General features: G+C 41.6%; 1 long non-coding RNA gene across 1 annotated transcript in view; it reads right to left on the bottom strand.

Annotated features, from left to right (window-relative positions):
• Positions 1 to 10575, bottom strand: part of LOC132659120 (uncharacterized) — a 31444-nt gene extending 20869 nt beyond the window's left edge. The window contains exon 1 of the long non-coding RNA XR_009599098.1: positions 10438 to 10575. This is a non-coding gene — a long non-coding RNA (uncharacterized LOC132659120). The remainder of the gene's footprint in view (positions 1 to 10437) is intronic.
• Between the last annotated feature and the right edge of the window lie 11277 nt (positions 10576 to 21852).

Genomic DNA, 21852 nt, shown 5'->3' with positions numbered 1-21852 from the left:
TGTCTAGTCAAGGCTATGGTTTTTCCTGTGGTCGTGTATGGATGTGAGAGTTGGACTGTGAAGAAGGCTGAGCACCGAAGAATTGATGCATTTGAACTGTGGTGTTGGAGAAGACTCTTGCAAATCCCTTGGACTGCAAGGAGATCCAACCAGTCCATTCTGAAGGAGATCAACCCTGGGATTTCTTTGGATGGAATGATGCTAAAGCTGAAGCTCCAGTACTTTGGCCACCTCATGAGAAGAGTTGACTCATTGGAAAAGACTCTGATGCTGGGAGGGATTGGGGGCAGGAGGAGAAGGGGATGACCGAGGATGAGATGGCTGGATGGCATCACTGACTCGATGGACGTGAGTCTGAGTGAACTCCGGGAGATGGTGATGGACAGGGAGGCCTGGCATGCTGTGATTCATGGGGTCGCAAAGAGTCGGACATAACTGAGCAACTGAACTGAACTAAACTGAAGAAGACAGCTAGACAAATAGTTAAGTTATGTCCAAATTGTCCAACATCTAATCCATTTCTACCATTAGGAGTAAATCCCCGAGGCCTTAGGCCTAAAGCTCTCTGACAAATAGACTCATACCCTGGTCTTTAAAGAACTGTCCTTTGTACATGTTACCATAGATACCTTTTCTCATGTTATTATAGCCTCTGCTAGATCACATAAAACAACAAAAGATGTAATTCAACACTTGTTTCAATGCTTTTCCCAAATAAGACTCCCATAAACAGATAAAAACAAATAATGCCCCAATTTTTACTTCTGCTGCTTTAAAGAGATTTTGTCAACAATTTTCCATAGTACATTTGACAAGAATACCTTATAATCCCCAAGGCCAAGCCATAGTAAACAGGACACACCAGACTTTAAAAAATCAGATAACTAAATTAAGGCAGGGAAAATTTAAGTATTCCTCTCCACATCATGTTCCACACCATGCTTTATTTGTAATTAATCATTTAAACGTGGACACACAGGGACAGACTACAATGATGAGACACTAGATTCCTGAAGGGGCTATGACTCGGCCCCTGGTCAAGTAAAAAGACCTCCTTACCAAAAAGTGGAAAAGGCCAGATGTGCTGTTAATTTGCAAGAAAGGGTATGCTTGTGTGTTTCCACAAAATTCCACTTCTCCTGTCTGGATTCCTGACAGACTGATTTGACATGTCCAGTCCCATGAGGTCTCCAAGATCACAAAGACCTCTGAGGTCACTGAGATCCCTGGAGTCCTACAGTCCGAGACCAAAAAAAGATGGGGAGATCAAAAGCTCGTCAAGTCCAGACCTGAGAGAGCCAAAAAAAAAAGCCGAAGGGCAAGTGACCCTTCACCTGAGGCTTCACCACTAATACATCGCTTCAGACACCTGGCGCTTCAGGAGAGACATGTTGATCAAGTCCAACTGTATTCTGCTCCATCTTATCACCGTAATCGTACACAAACAACTACCTCCAAGATGGTGCCAACTTGGGGCCAGCTAAAACATCTCGCTCAACAGGCTGAAGAATTAATACAAAGGGAGACACCTGAGGCCACCTCTATGGTAATGTTTGTGGCTATGCTTGCTGTGTTGGCTTGTCAGCTGCGGCCCTCCAGCGCAGAAAGAGTTCATTGGGCCTATTTGCCTAATCCACCTTCTTTCGAGCCTGTTGATTGGATAAATGAGCCCATTTGTGTTTTTGTTAATGATACTCATCTTTTGGACTGGGCTTCCACCTATTCTAATAATGCTAAAACAGTGGTGAGCACTCCCTTCAATTTTTCAGGCGTGTCCATTTATCCACCTATTTGCTTTGCCATACCTTCCTCCTTACAAGGATCAGCTCCGGTTTTGAATGGATATGTTAGCACTTCCTTAAAAGGCATGCTTACTGATTCTCCGAGAGACAATGGCAAGAGACTTTTGGTCCTTACAGCTGCTGATGCCGGGGACACACAAAAACATACGATGCCATAAAACAGACAGCCCCTCATTTAAAAGACTTTCCGAGCTGTACACTCCCTCCTCCAGATTCTGATAAACAAAGACTACAGGCCTAAAAGAACATAAAATTTCTGGCTTTCCTCATTTAAAAAAAAATACATGTATACCCTAAAGTTATTTATTCCCATTATTGCCACCAGACATTCTCTGATCAAATGGGGGCGTCCCTATCTTTCAGATCAACAATTAAACTTGATTTTTAAAAAACCTTATAGATCCATATGAAATGATTCATTCATCACTTATCCTTTAGCAATTACTAGGTGACATGTTAATGGATGGGTTCCTCCTTTAGTGAGTTTCAATGAAACAGGTCCCATACAACCTAAATTATGGAAAACATTGGCTGCTATGACACCTGTGATTTTACATAGACCTTTAAATGAACAAAGATATATAGTACAGGCCTGCATACATTCTCCATATGCCTTTTTGTTGGCCAAAAATCAGAGTGATTTGGGAGTTTTTTAAAAAAAAACTCTTTATAATGTCAAATCTGTAAATTGTTTTATATCAAATTGTGTTAATAGAAATGATTATAGTAATTATAAGACTGTGATGGTTGTAAAACAACCACCATATTTGATGGTTCCTGTAAAATTAGAGGGACAGTGGTTTGATAATTATGCATTAAAATTTTTGTATGAACTTAATGGCTTAATTTCTCAACCTAAGAGATCATTACAGCTCTAATTGTGGAAATAACTGCTTTGATTGCCATAATTGTTTCAGTTATGGTTTTTGCTGTTGCCCTGTCAAAAAAAAGTACATACTGCCTCGTTTGTTGATCAGCTGTCCAAAAATGTTTCCGTAGCTCTTACTACACAAAAAATTATGGATAAAAAATAAAAAATAAGGTCAATGCTTTAGAAAAAATAGTCTTGCTTATATGGCAAAAAATTACAAATTTAAAAATTAAGTTGTCTTTAAGGTGCCATGCTGAATTTAAATAGATGTGCGTTACCCCCCTACAAGTAAATAATTCTGTACATTCTTAAAAACACATTAAAAATCATATTTTAGGCATCTAAAATCATTCAGATTTTAGTATTGATATTTCTAAGTTACATTAAGATATTTAAAGTATGAAACAGGCAGAGTCTGACTTTTCCTCTCAATGGCTTCTAATTCCCTTTCTAAAAAATCTAGAGGGGTATCTTTCTCATAGATCCTTTTTTACGATAGTGATTAATGCAGCCATGTGCTTATGCCTGTTGGTTCTGATTTGTGTAATAGCCCCGTGCCTTTTCAGAATACTCAACCAAAGTGTTTCTGCTTTATCTACTGAGTTTCATACTTATGCTCTAAAAAATAAAGAAGAGGGAGATGTCGGGAGCCACATTAGACATTACTGACAAAATGAAGACACAGCCCCAGCCTCTTCTCCTCATTTCGCAGGCACGGTCCCAGGATAAAAGAGTTAAGTTTTGTGATACTGACTTGTTCTTTCCTTTCTTCGGTTAAGTTGGCTAGAAAGAATGTTAAGGTGCTTATTGTTCTTGAAAAAAACATGACAAAACACAAAGCCTTCTGCAGTTGTGCCCAGAAAATAATCTATAAAGTAACCATTGACATTTGTTCAAAGATTTTTACAAAAAAAAGTCCCAAGATGAACACGTAGGCCGCAACTTGAGACCATGAAAAAGATTGTTATCTGAGACCTGTTTGTGAGGAAAATGTTTATGGCAAAGGAAGTTTGCTGAGTTCAGGGTTTAAAAATAATTAAAAATAGTTAAAAGCCTTTTTAGGAGATAGTAAGCTTAAGATACTAGGGGCAAACAAGATTTAAAAAATAAAAAATAAACTGAAAAATGTGGTATGCAGCCCACAGGTAAACATGAGTTACAATGTAATCACAAGTAAACACATTTCTGAGAGAATCACTGAAACAGGAACTCTGTTTGAAGGACAACAAAGAGATAATAAATCTGGGTGAGGGGGAGCTAAAAATGCAAAACCTCTGACGTAACACTTTTGAAAAAATATTAAAAAAGACCTGATGCTTAAAATAAACATGTAGTCCGGTACCTCGAGTAAGAGGCTACATCATTTCCCGCCGACACCACTCATCCCTTCAGGCTGATTCCCTGGCTGCTAGAGCTAGAACATCACTCATTATCAGAGAAATGCAAATCAAAACCACAAGGAGGTACCATCTCATGCTGGTCAGAATGGCTGCTATCAAAAAGTCTGCTAACAATAAATGCTGGAGAGGACGCAAAGAAAAGAGAACCTTCTTACACTGTTGTTGAGAATGCAAACTAGCAGAGCCACTATGGAGAACAGTGTGGAGATTCCTTAAAAACTGGAAATAGAACTGCTATATGACCCAGCAATCCCACTGTTGGCATATACACCAAGGAAACCATAATTGAAAGAGACATGTGTACCCCAATGTTCATTGCAGCACTGTTTACAATAGTCAAGACATGGAAGCAACCTCTAAGTCCATCTGCAGATGAATTGATAAGAAAGTTGTGGTACATGTACCTAATGGAATATTACTCAACTATTACTAAGAATGCATTTGAATCACTTCTAATGAGGTGGATGAAACTGGAGCCTATTATACAGAGCGAAGTATGTCAGAAAGAAAAACACCAATACAGTATATTAATGCATATATATGGAATTTAGAAAGATGGTAACAATGACCCTATATGTGAGACAGCAAAAGAGACACAGGTGTAAAGAACAGACTTTTGGACTCTATGCAAGAAGAAGAGGGTGGAATGACTTGAGAGAATAGCATTGAAACATGTATATTATCATATGTGAAATAGATCGCCAGTCCAGTTCGATGCATGAGACAGGGTGCTCAGGGCTGGTGCACTGGGATGATCCTGAGGAATGGGATGGGGAGGGATGTGGGAGGGGATTTCAGGATGGGGAACACATGTACTCCCATGGCTGATTCATATCAATGTATGGCAAAACCCACCACAATATTGTAAAGTAATTAGCATCCAATTAAAATAAATTAATAATTTTTTTAAAAAAAGGACTACACTCATTATATCAGCAAATTTGGAAAACTCAGCAGTGGCCACAGGACTGGAAAAGGTCAGTTTTCATTCCAATCCCAAAGAAGGGCAATATTAAAGAATTCTCAAACTATGTACTGTCGTGCTCACTTTAAGATTATGCTCAAAATCCTTCAAGCTAGGATTCAGCAGTATGTGAATTGAGAATTTCCAGATGTACAAGCTGGTTTTAGAAAAGGAAGAGGAATCAGAGATCAAATTATCAACATTTTCTGGGTCATAAAGAAAGCAAGGGAATTTCGGAAAAACATCTACTTCTGCTTCATTGACTATGGCTAAAGTGTTTGATTGTGTGGATCACCAAAAAACTGTGGAAAATCCTTCAAGAGATGAGAGTACCAGACCACCTTACCTGCCTCCTGAGAAACCTGTATGCTGGTCAAGAAGCAACAGTTAGAACTGGACGTGGAACAATGGACTGGTTCCAAGTTGGGAAAGGAGTACGTCAAGGCTGTATATTGTCACTCTGCTTATTGAGTTTATATGCAAAGTATATCAAGAGAAATGTTGGGCTGGATTACTCACAAATTGGAAACAAGATTACCAGGAGAAATAACAACTTCAGATATGCAGATGATACCACTCTAATGGCAGAAAGCAAAGAGGAACTAAAAAGCCTCTTGATAAGAGTGAAAGAAAAGAGTGAAAACACTGGCCTGAAACTCCGGGTTCAAAATACTAAGATCATGGCATTTGGTCCTAACACCTCATGGCAAATAGAAGTGGAAAAAGTGGAAGCAGTGACAAGTTTTATTTTCTTGGGCTCCAAAATCACTGTGGATGGTGACCACAGCCATGAAATTAGAAGATGCTTGCTCCTTCGAAGGAAAGTGATGATAAAAAAGCAAAGACATTATTTTGCCAACAAATAAGCATATTGTCAAAGCTATGGTTTTTCCAGTAGCCGTGTGCAAATGTGAGAGTTGGACTTTAAAGAAGGCTGAGCACCAAAGAATTGTTGCTTTCAAATTGTGGTGCTGGAGAAGACTCGTGTGAGTCCCTTGGATGGCAAGGAGATCAAGCCAGTCAATCCTTAAAGAAATCAAACCTGAATATTCATTGGAAGGACTGATGCTGAAGCTGAAGCTCCTGTAGTATCACTACCTAATGTGAAGAACAGACTTATTGGAAAAGACCCTGATGCTGGGAAATATTGATGGTAGGAGGAGAAGGGGGCAGCAGAGGATGAGATGGTTGGATAGCATCACCAATTCAATGGACATTAATTTGAGCAAACTCCAGGAGAAAGTGGAGGACAGGGAAGCCTGGTGTGCTGCAGTCCATGGCCGCAAAGAGTCAGATTCGATTTAGCAACTGAACAACAACATTGCTACCTCATACCCTAGACTACCTGTGTCCTCTTTACCATTGACCACCTAGTCATTAGTGTCTTTCCACCTGCTTCTATTAGAGAACCAGTTCCATCCAGAAGCCAATTCAGGAAACTCATCCCTAAGATTTTGCTCCTCTACAACCATTATGGATAGCAAAATCTGAGTTAGTCTGAGTTCTAACAGAGAAACAGAACCAGCAGAATAGATGTCCACACAGGGAAAAAGACAAATGCAGCAGGAAAAGGTGCCTGAATACTGCTTCTCTGCCCAGCCACGAGTTCTCTTGCCTCCTTCTCTGTCATCCCACTAGGAAGCTGAGCAGCTGAGCTTAAGAAGGGACCATGGGACCAGGCAGTCCAGTGGATCAAACAACTGACTGAGTGGGAAGGGCAGAGCAGGGAGAGACAGGCCAGGCAAAGATCCTTCTCACACAGCACCAAAGGGGAGTGGGAAGGGCAAGGAAGGCAGGTGCCCACTCACCAATCCCCTGGAAGAAGAAGTCATGTATATCTGGGCTTTAGGATCTTCAAGAGACAGAGAAGACTGAGTCAGGCAGGGACCGAGGGATTCCCAGAGGAAGCCAGGTAAGAAATAGGACAGGGACATCGCCTGCCTAGACTTAAGGTGCAGGCCCAGGATCCCTCCCCACATGGCACCCTGAGCCCTTTGCTCTCACGAAGCTTCAACTTCTCCCAGGAACCCTCACCTCCTTGAGTGTATACAACTTTGGCATAGTTAGTGTCATAGATGTTCAGGAAACCAAGGAACTCTCCAAACCAGAGTGGGTGGAGGTAGGGGAACTGGTGGGCCCAGAACAACACCTTGTTCAGCCTCCTGGTATGCTGGATGTGAAATAGCAACAGAAAACCTGGCCACTCAGAAACACAATGTCACCAGTGAAATCAGCAGGGAAAAGAGGAGGCTGCCTGGGAAGATGCTAGGAGCACCCCTGCGTCCTACTTCATGCCCCTCCCAGCCAGCCACAGTCCTACACATCTTTGGGCTCAGTCCCCCCTCCAGCCCTTAACCACTGCTCTAAATCCAAGTCACCCTCCCCTGGGTGAGCTCAGAGACCCCAGACTAGCCAACTTACTTCCACCTGGTACCTGCCACCATCCCCCATCTCCACTGCAGTCAGAAAGAGATTTTTTTCAGCATCAAAGTTTTTCATTAGAAAGAATATTCCAGATTATTGTTCAATACAGAAACCACCTTGATCTCACTTCTGTTAGGTCATGGGACACATTTTTACTGAGGACCTACTGTATGCAGACTACTGTCTAGATGTCTTGGGGAATAAGATAAACATGGTCCTTCCCTTTCATTCTGTGAGGGGAAGACTGATAAAAAATAAGCAAACAATGAAGTAAAATGACTACAGACTATAGTGAGTACTAAGAAGGAAATAAGCACAGCACTGAGAGAGAGACTAACACGGAGGCCCTGCTGGATAGGGTGACCCAGGATGGGGTCTTATTGGGGAGGACATTCATGGTCAAACTGAAGGATGATAATGGAGCTGACCCTGTGAAGAGTAAGAGAAGAGTATTCCAGGTAAAGGGAGTAGCAAGCAGTGTCTGGAGTAGGAAAAGGTGTGGTGTCTCCCAGGAGCTGCCACTAGATGGGGCAGTGGCTTGAGATAAGTTTGGAGAGATTGTCCAAAGGGTATGTATACAGAGGGTATGTATACAGAGGGTCTCTGTAGGACAGAGAGTATAGAAAGGACGATATAGAGAAAGGAGCTGGCACCATGCCAGCACATAGCAAGTAGATACAAAATGAATGAGAGTCAAATATTAGCAAAGTTGGAGTTAGAAATTTAAGGTGATGGTCTTAATTCTGACACTTACTTCATTTGTGTCTTGAAAAGTGCACTATCTCTGTTTTCTTGTCTGTAAAACAAGGTTAATAACACCTGGTAAATTGAGGAGTAGTTGTGATTGTGCTGTGGAAAGTATAAGCGCTGTGCAGACATTGAAGAGTTAGCTTTGAAACCTTTACAGCGTTTACTGTCAGCATCGTGCAGGGTACAGGATTACACCGTGCAGGAGTAAGGATAACTCGCTTTCTCAGAATCATTTCTGTATTTCATTCCAGGCAGACAGTGGTGATATAGATTTCTCATTGTTCAGTCACACAGTTGTGTCTGACTATTTGCGACCCCATGGATTGCAGCACATCAGGCTTCCCTGACGTTCAGCATCTCCTGGAGCTGGCTCAAACTTATGCCCATTGAATCAGTGATGCCATTCAACCTTCTCTTCCTCTGTCATCCCTTTCTCCCCCTGCCTTCAATCTTTCCCAGCATCAGGGTCTTTTCCAATGAGTCAGTCCTTCATAATAGGTGGCCAAAGTACTGGAGCTTCAGCTTTAGCTTCAGCATCAGTCCTTCCAATGACTGATTTCCTTTATGATTGGCTGGTTTGATCTCCTTGCAGTTCAAGGGACCCTCAAGTGTCTTCTCTAACACCATAGTTCAAAACATCAATTCTTTCATGCTCAGCTTTCTTTATGGTCCAACTCTCACATCCAAAAATGACTACTGGAAAAACCATAGCTTTGACTTTACAGACAGTTGTTGGCAAAGTACTGTCTCTACTTTTTAACATACTGTCTCGGCTTGTCATAGTTTTTCTTCCAAGGAACCTTTTAATTTCATGGCTGCAATCACCATCCACAGTGATTTTGAAGCCCCCCAAAATAAAGTCTGTCACTGTTTCCTTTGTTTCCCCATATATTTGCCATGAAGAGATGGGACCAGATGTCATGATCTTCGTTTTTGAATGCTGAGTTTTAAGCCAGCTTCAATGGGAGTGGTACATATGACCCCAGGCTAAATAAACAGAATTGTTCTGTGACTTCCACTGCATGGTGAAAGCAAACAAATATATAGGCTTGAAAGACTTCTCCTGGAAGTTGCTGTCTTTATATGAGTGCAAAAGTAAACAAGATATGATAACTTGCATCAGCATCAAACCCAACTTTCTCAAATGTAGAGAACAAGAGTACCTGTGACCTCCACATAGCAGTAATCACTTCAAGCAGTTGTCTTGAGAATTGACTACATTCCCTCTTTGCCTTTCTACTACCTATAACCTGAACCAGGAAGCATCCTGAAATAAAAATATTAAGTTCCTTGTTAAAAAATGGCACTAAAACTGACCCTAGTCTGTTGAAGATGATGATTTAACAAGTCCAAAGTTACACTTCCTCCCTTTTTCATTCATTTATCAAATCAGTAAGTGTCGGGATTCACGTTAGGCATTACTGACAAAATGGAGGCACAGCCCCAACTCCTTCTCCTTGTCCTGCAGGCACGGACCCGGGATGAAGGAGCTAGGTCTTGTGATTCTGACTTGTTTTTTCCTTTCCTTGGCTGAGTTGACTGAAAAGAATATTAAGGTGCTTATTGTTCTTGAGGGGAGCATGAGAAGGCACAAAGCCTTCTGCAGTTGTGCTCAGAGAATAATTCATAAAGTTAGTCATTGACATTTGTTCAAGGATCTTTACAAAGGAGTGTTCTAGGATGAGCACAAAGGCCACAGCTTGAGGCCATGGGAAGGAATGTTATCTGAAACTTATTTGTGAGGGAAATGTTTATAGCAAAGGATTTTGCTGAATTTAGGGATCAGGAATAATTAAAAATAGTTAGAAGCTAAAGATTTAAGGAATGTTGTAATGTTAGCATATTTTACTGTAGCTTATAGAGATTAGGAATTTTAGAGATATTAATAGCTAGAAGGCTTTTTAAGAGATAGTGAGCTCAGGATACTAGGGGCAAACAGGATTTAGAAAGATGAGAAATAAACTGAGGTTTGCAGTATGCAGCCCAGGTATAAGCCTGAGTTACAATGTAATCACGAGTTAAAGTAAACACAATTCTGAGAGAACCGCTGAAGCAGAAACTCTGCTTGAAGGACAGCAATGATTTATGGAGACAATAAATGTGGGTGAGGGGAAACTGAAAATGTCAAACCTCTGACCTAATGCTTTTGTCAAAGTATGCAAGAGAATCTAAAGCTTGAAATAAACATGCAGTCCAAGAAAACTGACAGGCTGCATCGTTACTCACCAACACCATCCACCCCTTCAGGTTGATTCCCTGGCTGCTGGAGCTGGACTCCAGCAAGTAAGTATTTATTGAGGATCATCAGTAGGTACTATCTTCTGGTCCAGGTTATGGAAATCATAGGGACATAGAATGCTTAGTGACAACTTTCAAGGAGTCCTTGGTTAGGTTAGGTGGGAACCAAATGAAAGGGAAAAATATTTACTGATTAATAAATATTAACCACAGCTGACATACTTTTTTAAAAAAGAATTTAGCTCATTCTCTACAGTTGAATAGTCTCACTTTGTAATAAGCTTGTTGAAAATTCTCCACAAGCATCATTTTCAGTGATTGCTACATCTAACCACAGAGTTTGCCAACACTTTCTCACAAAGGCAGCCCTGAGTAGTGAGGCTGCATTTATACCAGTACATGGAGTGATAACCTGAAAGACTCTCCTGCTACTTGGATCACTGGAAAACAGATCAAGCATGAAACACCCTTGGGAAATTAGGCTGCATTCATATATGGACAGCAGCTCAACCCACTCATTATCTTTTTATGCTCATGGTTAACAGCAAGGTCTCTGGAGCCAGACTGCCTGGGTTTGAATCCTCGTTCTACCTCTCACCAACAGAGTGACCCTGGGCAGGCAGCCAGCCTCTTAGTGCCTTCACTTTCTTGTCTAGACTATGGGGATTTTTAAAATCTGTCTTGTAGGATGCTTGTGGGATAAAACATATAATTTTCTTTGCTTTGTGCCTAGAATGTAGGAGGTGCTCACTAATGTTAGCTACTACCAAGCATTTTGAGCCCAGCTATATAGAAGAAGCCAAGGACTGAGGTAGGGAAAGGGTAATAACCAGAATTCAAATCCAGCTTCTCCCACTTCAGAGTTCGTTCTCTTACTGCCCCTATGCTAGGGAGAAAAGCTAGTGCTGAGCCAAGTGAGGGAAAGAGTCAGAGTCCAAGAGTCCTTGTGTGGGGGCACAGGGGGATGGAAGGCAACCAAAGAACTAGGTGAAAGTGGAGAGGAATGAGTGTAAGTGGTTACATGCCCTGGAGTTTGCACAGAACTCAGGATTTAGGGGGAAAAGAAAAGAACTCTGGCCTCACAGGTTCTGTAATAAATCCCCTGTCTTGAAGATGGGCAAAGGAGGAGGGTGTTGGGAGTAAAAGTTTAAATAGTTCAAAGAGCACGTCTTTAGGAAATGGGGCCCCTTTGGGAAAGGATTCCTTCCTGAAATGTATGGTGTTTTACTTTCTGTATTATGGGTCTTGGACATGACCTAGAAGGAGATAATCGTGGGAAAAGTGAGAGGTGTGTTGAGTTGAAGGTGATGTCCTCACCCCCTGCTTTTTCATGTATGACATCCATGGATTTGCCAATATTTGGAAATTTTTCCTAGCGTTTGCCAACTGCTGTTCTATTATCCATCCTCCAGACATCTTTATTTTTAATTTTCTCTTTCCCTGGGTGGCTCAAGCCTACTATTCATTCCTTCAGTGCATCCTTTATCATATTTTATTGAACTAATTCATTTTTCTGTCTTAAGGCACCAAGCCGTGAACTCAAGAGATAATCATTTTTGAGTGAATGAATGACTGTGAATGAATGAATAATTGTGTGAAGTATTCAGAGAAAGGATTACCATCCTACCTTTATTAGTTTGGCAGGAGAACTGTAGCAATTTACCAGAAACTTGGTGACTTAAAACAGTATAAATTTATTTTGCTATAATTCTTGGGGTCATAGTATGAAATCAATATCACTGGGCCAAAATCAAGATATTGGCAGGGCCATATGCTCCATGGAATCTCCAGGGTGAATTCATTCCCTTCCCAGCACCACCCCCCTAGCTGCTCCTAATGTATCAGTTGTAGGAATATTTTGAATCTGAAGCTCATTCTGACCTTAGGATGGAGTACAGAGCTAACTTGTTATTGGTAGAATCAATCACATCCTAAATTTTATATTAATTAATGGATGATGGTGACTGCAGCCATGAAGTTAAAAGATGCTTACTCCTTGGAAGAAAAGTTATGACCAACCTAGATAGTATATTCTAAAGCAGAGACATTACTTTGCCGACTAAGCTCCGTCCAGTCAAGGCTATGGTTTTTCCTGTGGTCCTGTATGGATGTGAGAATTGGACTGTGAAGTAGGCTGAACGCCGAAGAATTGATGCTTTTGAACTGTGGTGTTGGAGAAGACTCTTGAGGGTCCCTTGGACTGCAAAGAGATCCAACCAGTCCATTCTGAAGGAGATCAACCCTGGGATTTCCTTGGAAGGACTGATGCTAAAGCTGAAACTCCAGTACTTTGGCCACCTCATGAGAAGAGTTGACTCATTGGAAAAGACTCTGATGTTGGGAGGGGTTGGGGGAAGGAGGAGAAGGGGATGACAGAGGATGAGATGGCTGGATGGCATCACGGACTAGATGGACGTGAGTCTGAGTGAACTCTGGGATATGGTGAACAGGGAGGCCTGGCATGCTGCGATTCATGGGGTCGCAAAGAGTCAGACACGACTGAGTGACTGAACTGAACTGAATGGATGTGGTATGGGTAGAAAAATTCAATGTGTTAATATTATGGCAAGCAATAGAACTGATTCAATGATAAATATTAATACAGAGGAAGCTCATGGGTATAATGATTCTTTAATAATTTTACAGCTTCGGCAATTAGTATTGGTATTCCATAGAAGACAATAAACTAGATCCTTTGTGAAGTTATGCACATCCTAAAACTTTTTGCCATTAGTATTAGGAATGCTATGGCTAATTAAATAGGAATAGCTAGTTACAGGGCTTCCCAGGTGGTGCAGTGGTAAAGAATCTGCCTGCCAGTGCAGGAGATGGCAGGAGACAGGTTTGATCCATGGGTCAGGAAGATCCCTGAAGGAGGAAATGGCAACCCACTCCAGTATTCTTACCTGGAAAATCCCATGGACAGAGGAGCCTGGAGGGCTATAGTCCATGGGGTTGCAAAGAGGTGGTCATGACTGAGCGACTTGGCACACTGGAGCACGCAGACAGCTGATAACATGTCATTACTAATGAACATATTGTTAAGAAGAATTGACCCTCTGAATAGAAAGGTTTAAGTGTTATACAATTATCAGGCTTTGCTACCCTAACAAACCCATTTTGGAGTAAAGCTAATCTATTGTTTTGACTAAGATGACTTCACCTATTTAATATAAAAAACTTTCAAAAGATAGGCCTTACTTCTGTTGCCCTTTTTATTTTTATTACTTTACAATACTGTGATGGTTTTTATTATTATTTATTTATTTATTTATTATTATTTTTAAATTTAAATTTATTTATTTTAATTGGAGGCTAATTACACTATTGTATTGGTTTTGCCATATAGAAGCCTGTCAGGAATGGTATGTCTGTTAGTGCTAGACTTCCAATATTTAGCAAACATATAGGAAGAGTTTTAAATGATCGTCCTATTTTTTGCAGATCTTTCTCATCATTTAAATTACGAATAATGCATACAAAGCATAATTTAATCCACTGGAGTGGGTTGCCATTTCTTCCTCCAAGGATCTTCTCATCCCTGGGATTGAGCCAGAATCTATGCATCTCCTACACCCTAGGATTTACTTATTTTATAACTGACAGTTTGAACCTTTTGACTCAACCCATTTTGCCTAACTCCCATTCCCACCTCTGGCAACCTCCAGTTTTTTCTCTGTAAGTCCAGTTGTTTTCTTTATTTTGAATTAGACATTTAAGTGAGATGATGTCTTTCTTGGTCTGACTTATTTTTGTTAGCATAATGCCCTCAAGTTTCATCCATGTTGTCACAAATAACCAGATTTCCAATCTCTTTTATGTCTGAATAAGATTTCAGTTATACATACATACATATATATGTGTGTATGTATACATACATATACTTAGTCACTTTAGCCATGTTTGACTCCTTCTGACACTATAGACTGTAACTTACTAGGCTCCTTTGTCCATGGGGATTCTCTAGGCAAGAATACTGGAGTGTGTTTCCATGCCCTCCTCTGGGGGATCTTCCCAACTCAGGGATCAAACCCATGTCTCCTGTGGCTCCTGCATTACAGGCAGATTCTTTACCGCTGGGACACTGGGGAAGCCTCTCTCTCTCTCTCTCTCTTTATCCATTTATAAACATTTTCTTATTCATCCATCCATCAATTAACACTTAGATTGTTTCCGAATCTTGACCGTTATAAATAACATAATGTTTTCCATAGTGGTTTCACCAAGTTACATTGCCACACATGGTGCACTAGTGTTCCCTTCTCGCATTATCCTTTTTAACACATTTCTTGTCTTTTTGGTAACAAGCATTTTAACAGTTTGAGGTGATCATTCATTGTGGTTTGACTTGCATTTCCCTGATGGTTACTTATATTGAGCAACGTTTCATGTATCTGTGGGCCATCTATATGTTTTCTTTTGAAAAATGCCTATCCAGGTCCTCTACCCATTTCTAATCAGATATATAATTCTGCTATTAATTTTATGAATTCTTTATCCATTTTGTATACCAACCCTTTATCAGATATATGAGCTGCAAATATTTCCTCCCATCTTGTAAGTTGCCTCTCCATTTTGTTGATCCCCTTTTATTGTGCAGAAGCTTTTCAGTTTGACTTATATGTTATATCCCACTTGGTTACTTTTGCTTTTGGTGTCAAATCCAAAAAATCATTGCCAAGACTGATGTCAAAGAGGTTATTCCCTATGTTTTCTTCTAAGGAGTTTTAGGATCTTTTGAGCTTATGTTCAAGTCTCTAATCTATTTTCAGTTAAGTGTAAGACAGTGTTTCAGTATCATTTGCTTTGCATGTTTGGTCCAGTTTTCTCAACACCACTTATTAAAGAGATTGTCTTCTTCCCATTGTATATTCTTGACTCTTTTGTCATGAATTAACCAACCATATATGTGTGGGATTATTTCTGGGATCTCTGTTCTATGTCAATGATCTATGGGTCCATTTTTATGGCAATACTGTATTGTTTTGATTACTACAGCTTTGTAGTCTAGGTTGAAGTCTGGGAGCATGATACCTCCAGATTTGTTCATTTTCTAAAGATTGCTTTGGGTATGTGGGGACTTTCATGCTTCCACTTTTTAAATTATTATTGAATTCAGTTTGTTAATATTTTGTTGAAGATGCTTGTGTCTATGTCCATCAGATATTGGCCTGAAAGTTTCTTTTCTTGAGATATCCTTATTTGGTTTTGTTACCAGGGTAATACCGGCCTCGTACAAAGGGTTTGGAAGTGTTTTCACCTATTCTATTTTGACAAGAGTTTGAAAAGGATCGGTATGAATTCTTCTTCAAAGGTTTGGTAGAACTCACCAGTGAAACTGTCTGGTCCTAGACAATTTGTTTATTGAAGGTTTTTGATTACCGATTCAATCTCCTTACTACTAATCTGTAAGTTTAGATTTTCTCTTTTCTTCATGTTTCAGACTTGGTAGGTTGAATGATTTTAGAAATTTATCCATTTCTTCTAAGTCATCAAATTTGTTAGCATGTAATTGTTCATAGTATTCTCTTATGTAGCTTGAATTTCTGTAATATCGTTCTAACATCTTTTTTTTTTTTTTTGGTGGGTCTAGCTAAAGTTTCTCAGAGGAAAGCAACAAGTTTTATACTATCAGTTTTTGTTTAAGAACAGATTGCAACAAACCGTATTAAAGGTTCCCAAGCAGAGTGTAAAGTCGTTAATCAAATAACTGTTGTCTATCATAGGATGAAGGGAATTACTAGACCTACTCCTGCTACAAGTGTAGTACTTCAGTGAAGTAGGACTGAAACTGGTGTTGGATCCTCTATGGCTGATGGAAAGTGAGGGGTGTAGTCCACGGTGAGCACGTACTCTGGTCGCAGCTCAAAGTAAACCTATTAGTAGGAAAATATCATAATTAAGATCAAGGATAAAACTTCATTGAAATTCTCAAGTATTTAAATGGAGAAGTAATTATGTACTGATATTGCAAAACCAATCATTCCAATGTTATCATAGGGCTTCCCTGATGGCTCAGACAGTGAAGATTTATCTGCAATGCAGGAGACCCAGGTTTGATCCTGGGGTCAGGAAGATCTGGAGGAAGGCATAGCAACACACTCCAGCATTCTTGCCTGGCCTGGAAAATTCTATGGACAGAGAGGCCTAGTGGACTACAGTCCAAGGGGTCACAAAGACCCAGAAAAGCCTTGCATGACTAAGCAGTCATAGCAATGTGATTATAAAAATGTGCTTAAAGGTTGTTTATTAGCCTCAGTCACAACCAGGAGGTAGGTAGTGGGGGAAGGACAGGGGACTGCAGGGCCAAATGGCTCGGGTTCTTAGAGTATGGTTATGGTCAACAAGTCCACAGGACAAAGTCTTATTGTGTAACAATCACATGATTCCTGGAGAAAAGCCAGCTAACCTCTCAGGTCTTGACCCCTCACCCAGTCCTGGGAGCTCACTCCTCTTCAGGCCCTGTGCTGATAACCTCGGGTCTGTCAGACACCTCTTCCTTAGGGAGATCTCAGGCTGTCCTGGCAGCCCTGCCCTTAAAAGGCAACAGCTGTTCCTTCCTGAGTCTCCCTGTCCTCCAGGCTGAGCACCTTCAGCTGTTCTCACAGGCTTCTGGATGCTTCCCTGCCCATTCCTCAATCCCACCCTCCCTGCCAGGACCTGAGCCTGCCTTGGACACAGACATCAGTCTGATGGGTCAGCCCTGTGGGTCCACTGTGTGTGGAGACAACAGACAGGAATCTAAGAAGCTGTCATGTCAAGGAAAAGAGGCTCACCTGCCGTGTGGGGAGTTACGTCAGGAAGAGCAGGCCAACCGGCTTGATTTTGTGGAACACAGGACTTTGCTTAAAACTGACATTCCCAGACAGAATGATCAGCCTCAAGGATGGCATCTAGCAAAGGGTGCTGATATTTGACTTGCGCCCTTAAACTGGGTCTGGTTATCTCTGGGCGTTCTTCCCTCATACAGTATGCTGTGAATTTCCTGGGGCTGAGGTATCATCTCTTCCCTGTACCCCTGAACTCAGCACAGAGACTGACCTGGAAGGATGCTCAGCCCAGGTATGTGGAGAGAGAGAGGGAGAAATGAGCCGCTTGCAGGCTGGGGAAGTGCAGCATCTACCCACTGAATGAGCCAGCACTCAGCCCTGTGGCGGGGCAGTGGTTGGCGGGTAGAGAGGGTGAGGGCTCACTGTGGGGCCAGTCTTTTCAAGAGAAGGAATCTCAGTCATTATCAGCAGAGTGGAGGTAAGACGGGGACTGTTAGACTCAGCCACAGAAAGATGCCAAAGCGCAGTTTGTTCACGGAAGTTGTTATATTAGATTTCCAGGTTATTTTGATTTTGAGAAATTGTGGTCTTTTTTGGGTGCAACTGTCGCTTTTCTGAACTAAGGGTTGACACATGGAACCATTAAAACACTTTCACTGCTGTTCCCATTTCACTGATGGCCATTACATAATATATAGACTCTGTAAGTAGACAATTTCTCTTATGTCAATTGTATTACTTATGGTGCTTCGATAATGGCTCAGATGGTGAAGAATCTGCCTACAATGCAGGAGACCTGGGTCTGATCCCTAAAATGGAAGGATCCCCTGGAGAAGGAAATAGCTACCACTGCATTATACTTTGGAGTATATTGGAGAATTGTAGTACTTACGAGAATTCCAGGGACACAGGAGCCTGGCAGGCTGCAGTCCATCAAGTGGCAAAGAGTAGGATATGACGAGCTACTAACACAAACACATGGTCCTTAATCATCTCTCAATTTCTGCTGGTCTAATATAGCAATTGCAACCAAATATTTCTAGCTGTTATAATACACAGATTTTTTCAACACTTCTGTTATTGGCACAGTAGGGATTAGAATGCCAGCTTAATTGGGTAGAACAAAGGACATGTCCAGGAAGAAGGATTTGCAGGCATCTGGCTTTCTTGGGCACCAAGCAATCAGAAAAGACGTCCAAGACCTCTGGGTCCACCAGAGGAGATCCAAGAAAACCAGGTAACATAGTTGGAGTTTTAAGAAGCTCCTAAAGGTCAGTCCCTGCACTGGATGAGAAGAACAGGGCAGACCAAATGATGGTCATGACTTTGGAGCACAGAGGGCCCTCAGAATGCCATCAAGCAGGACAAGTCTCAGGTTAAGGCAGGATTGTCAGCCCCCACTAGAATAGGAGCTCCATGAAGGCAAGGATTCTGTTGCTCACTGCTGAATCTCTAGCTCCTAGGATGGCAATTGATCCAAAGCATGTACTCAAGATATAGGTATCAAATAAATGAATAACTCAGCTCATCTACCCACCTACTCTTTCATGTACTTGACATTCACTGTGGTGGAAACATTATGGGATGTCTGCCAAGCTCACTTGCTCTGAGATCTCTTCCCTCACAGAGGGCGGGCCTTTGGAAGGCCTTCACCCCAGCCACAGGTGATTGTAACAGGTGGACACCTTGGCCATGATATTAGAATCAGAGTCTTGGAACAGGATTCAACAGGGCCCCTCAGGCTTAAGGGTGGCGGAATGGGGAAATGTGCCAACCCCAGAAGGGTAGTCATTCCCTCCTCCACCTCCCAGACCCAGCTCTGCAAGGACAGGGACTGTGTCTGTTGATTCATGACTGTGTCACCAACCCCTATAAAACTGTCTGGTTCAAGGTAGAGCCTCCATAGATACTTGCAGAGGGATGACTGTGTGGATGTACAGAGAGAAGGAATGGGAGATGCAGCCCTAGAAGCCCTCCAGTCCCTGATTCTCCCCTTCCACACCCTGGCTGCCCCCGCCCTTGGGCTCTGTGAGATGCCCCTGAGCCCCAGCTTTGTATTTGTGCTTCCTTCTTTCCTACATTAATTCTGACTCTATCTGATACTTGCAAACAGAATTTTGTATTAAACTCACTCATCACTCCTATATGTACCATTTCTTCTTCATGAACTTATTGCTTCTTTGAAAAGTGAGGCTTAATCCCTGTGAACATGCTCTACACTGGCTGTGAAAACAGGGATGATAGATATGAAAGACAAGCCTGTCAACATGATGCCAAACAATTAGAACATTGAATGGAATCGCGATAAGAGAGGCATCCCGGGAGTCTTGGGAATCCTGGGAAGGGACACCTTGTGGTCAGCAGCTTTGGGTTTAATGGAGCTCACCTGGGTATATTTACTTTACATCGGTTTCCTCATTCTTCAATGAAACATGACTGAGTAATAATCTCCCCTCATACAGGTTTGCCTTGAGGTTTACACAAGCCTATGAAAATGTTTTGTACTCCATGGAGTTAATCCCTGAACATTTGTCAAGCATTCACTGTGTTTAAAGTTCTAATGGCAGTTCTGAGTGAGAAACAAACAAGAAAACTAAATCAGATCTTAGGCCAAGTTCTGGAGAGATACTAGAAGTCTGGATTAGAGTCTGACTTAGCAGGTCTAATCTTTGATCTCCATGGATACCCTCAGAACCATCTCGCCATGCCTGTGCAAACATTCATCCTTACCTCAAGCACTTGACCTTAAAACAGTGTTGCTGCTGTTTTTTTATTTTTTGCTCTTTTTATAGTTCCAAAGGAACAGAAACAGCAACAGCTTCTGAAAAGGACAGAGAAATTCCCACGCATTCATGTTCACTACTGTGGGTGAGCAAGGTTAGCCCTGTGACTCTGACCCTGACACATGAAGGTGGTCCTGCAATTACAGGTGGAGTGAAATCCGCATGCCAGCAGGAGCAAATCTTCCCTCTTGGGTACATGCCCCTGGGTCTGGGAAATTCCGACAGAGACTGGCCCTTCAGCATCAGTACGTGACTCTACCAGGCATCCTTGAAGCCTGAGAGACTCAGGGATGGGAGGCAAGTTTGTGGTGACTGAGACAGTTTGATATTTGGTAGCTGAGAGTCATCAGGAAGGGAAGACAGTTCATAATATTATTATTTTTAAAAATAGTCCTGATAGTACCAACAACCCTCTGAAGTATTTTCTCAGATTTAAAGAATAAGAGATAACAAGCCCTCTTAGTAACACGAACTCTTATTAAGTGCCAGATGCGTTCCCCTACCTGCCACAAATAGTGAAAGCCTGCATGTAGCAACAAAGACCCAGCACAACCAAACATAATAAAATGAGTAAATAATTTTTAATTAAAAAAATAGCCCTATAAGCTTCCCAGTGTTATTCTTCATATACTAGAAAGGAGGAGAATGTTTCACTATGGATAAAACTTGTGAGATGATCTGTTTTCTTACTTATTTCTGAACAATGAATAATTAATAACAACTAACAAAGGAAAGAGATTATTAAATGTTTTCAGAGTGTGACTATATTTCAAATATATATGAGTTTTTATAACTTATTGTTAAAAACTTTTATTGCCACATCATTGATTTACCCTGTTTTGCAGCATTAGGTGTATAGCACAGGGATTCAGATTCTTTTTTCCTATAGGTTACTACAAAATATTGAGTGTAGTTCCTCATTTGTCACTGTAGGTCCTTGTCTCTCCTACTCTTTTTTAACCTTTATCTCAAACTGTCACATCTTAATGGAACAGCAATTTTGGAAATTCACTTTCCAGAAATGTACTGGCTGTGCTGAATTTTCCTGTGCCATACCTCCTTCTGACAATCTTGGTTCCTCCTATGTGTCCCCAGTCACCTCTCTGATCCAGTCTCCTCAACACACACCCATCTGTGGACCAGGGAATGGTACTGTCCTGTTGGAGGGGCAGATGTGGTTCCGGTACCAGTGGATGCTGACCCCAGCCTTCCACCATGACATCCTGAAGCCCTCCATGGGGCACATGGCCTACTCTGTCCAACTGATGGTGGTGAGTCCACCTCTGATTCATCTGCTCATACTCACACCAAGCTCAAGCCATAGTTCACTCTCAAGTAGATAGATCCATTAAACATCCATCAGACATAGCCCCATAGAATAATGCGCTCAATCCCAGAGACAGGCACATTACACCCTAGAGTGCACAAACATATTGTCAAGTGCTGAAACTCCCTTCTACAGCCAAGCCTGTTCCCTCTTGCAGACACATGGACATATTATTACCCATCTTATATAACACACACCTCAACATACCATGCCATATAGAAATAAGAATTTGGGGCTATGGTGGGGCTGCATCTGGGCCCCCAGAGTCCTCAATTCTGGCTGGGACCACTGTTCTGGGGCAGACACAGTGATCAAGGAGAGGAAGGCTCACCTGCAAGAGGAGGGACAACTAGAGAAGGAGAAGACTAGGAGGAACGTGAACTTCCTGGACGTCTTCCTCTTTGCGAGAGTGAGTGTGGGCAGGAGAGGCCTGAGCCTTTGGGCAGAAGCAAACAGGAAGTGATACCTGCACTCTGGTCCTGCCTCCATAGATGGAGAATAGGAGCAGCTTGTCTTACGAGAA

This window comes from Ovis aries, chromosome 1 (genome assembly GCF_016772045.2).
Source record: "Ovis aries strain OAR_USU_Benz2616 breed Rambouillet chromosome 1, ARS-UI_Ramb_v3.0, whole genome shotgun sequence".
In the NCBI taxonomy this organism is placed as follows: Eukaryota; Metazoa; Chordata; class Mammalia; order Artiodactyla; family Bovidae; genus Ovis; species Ovis aries.
This window is presented reverse-complemented; position numbering and strand designations above follow the sequence as displayed.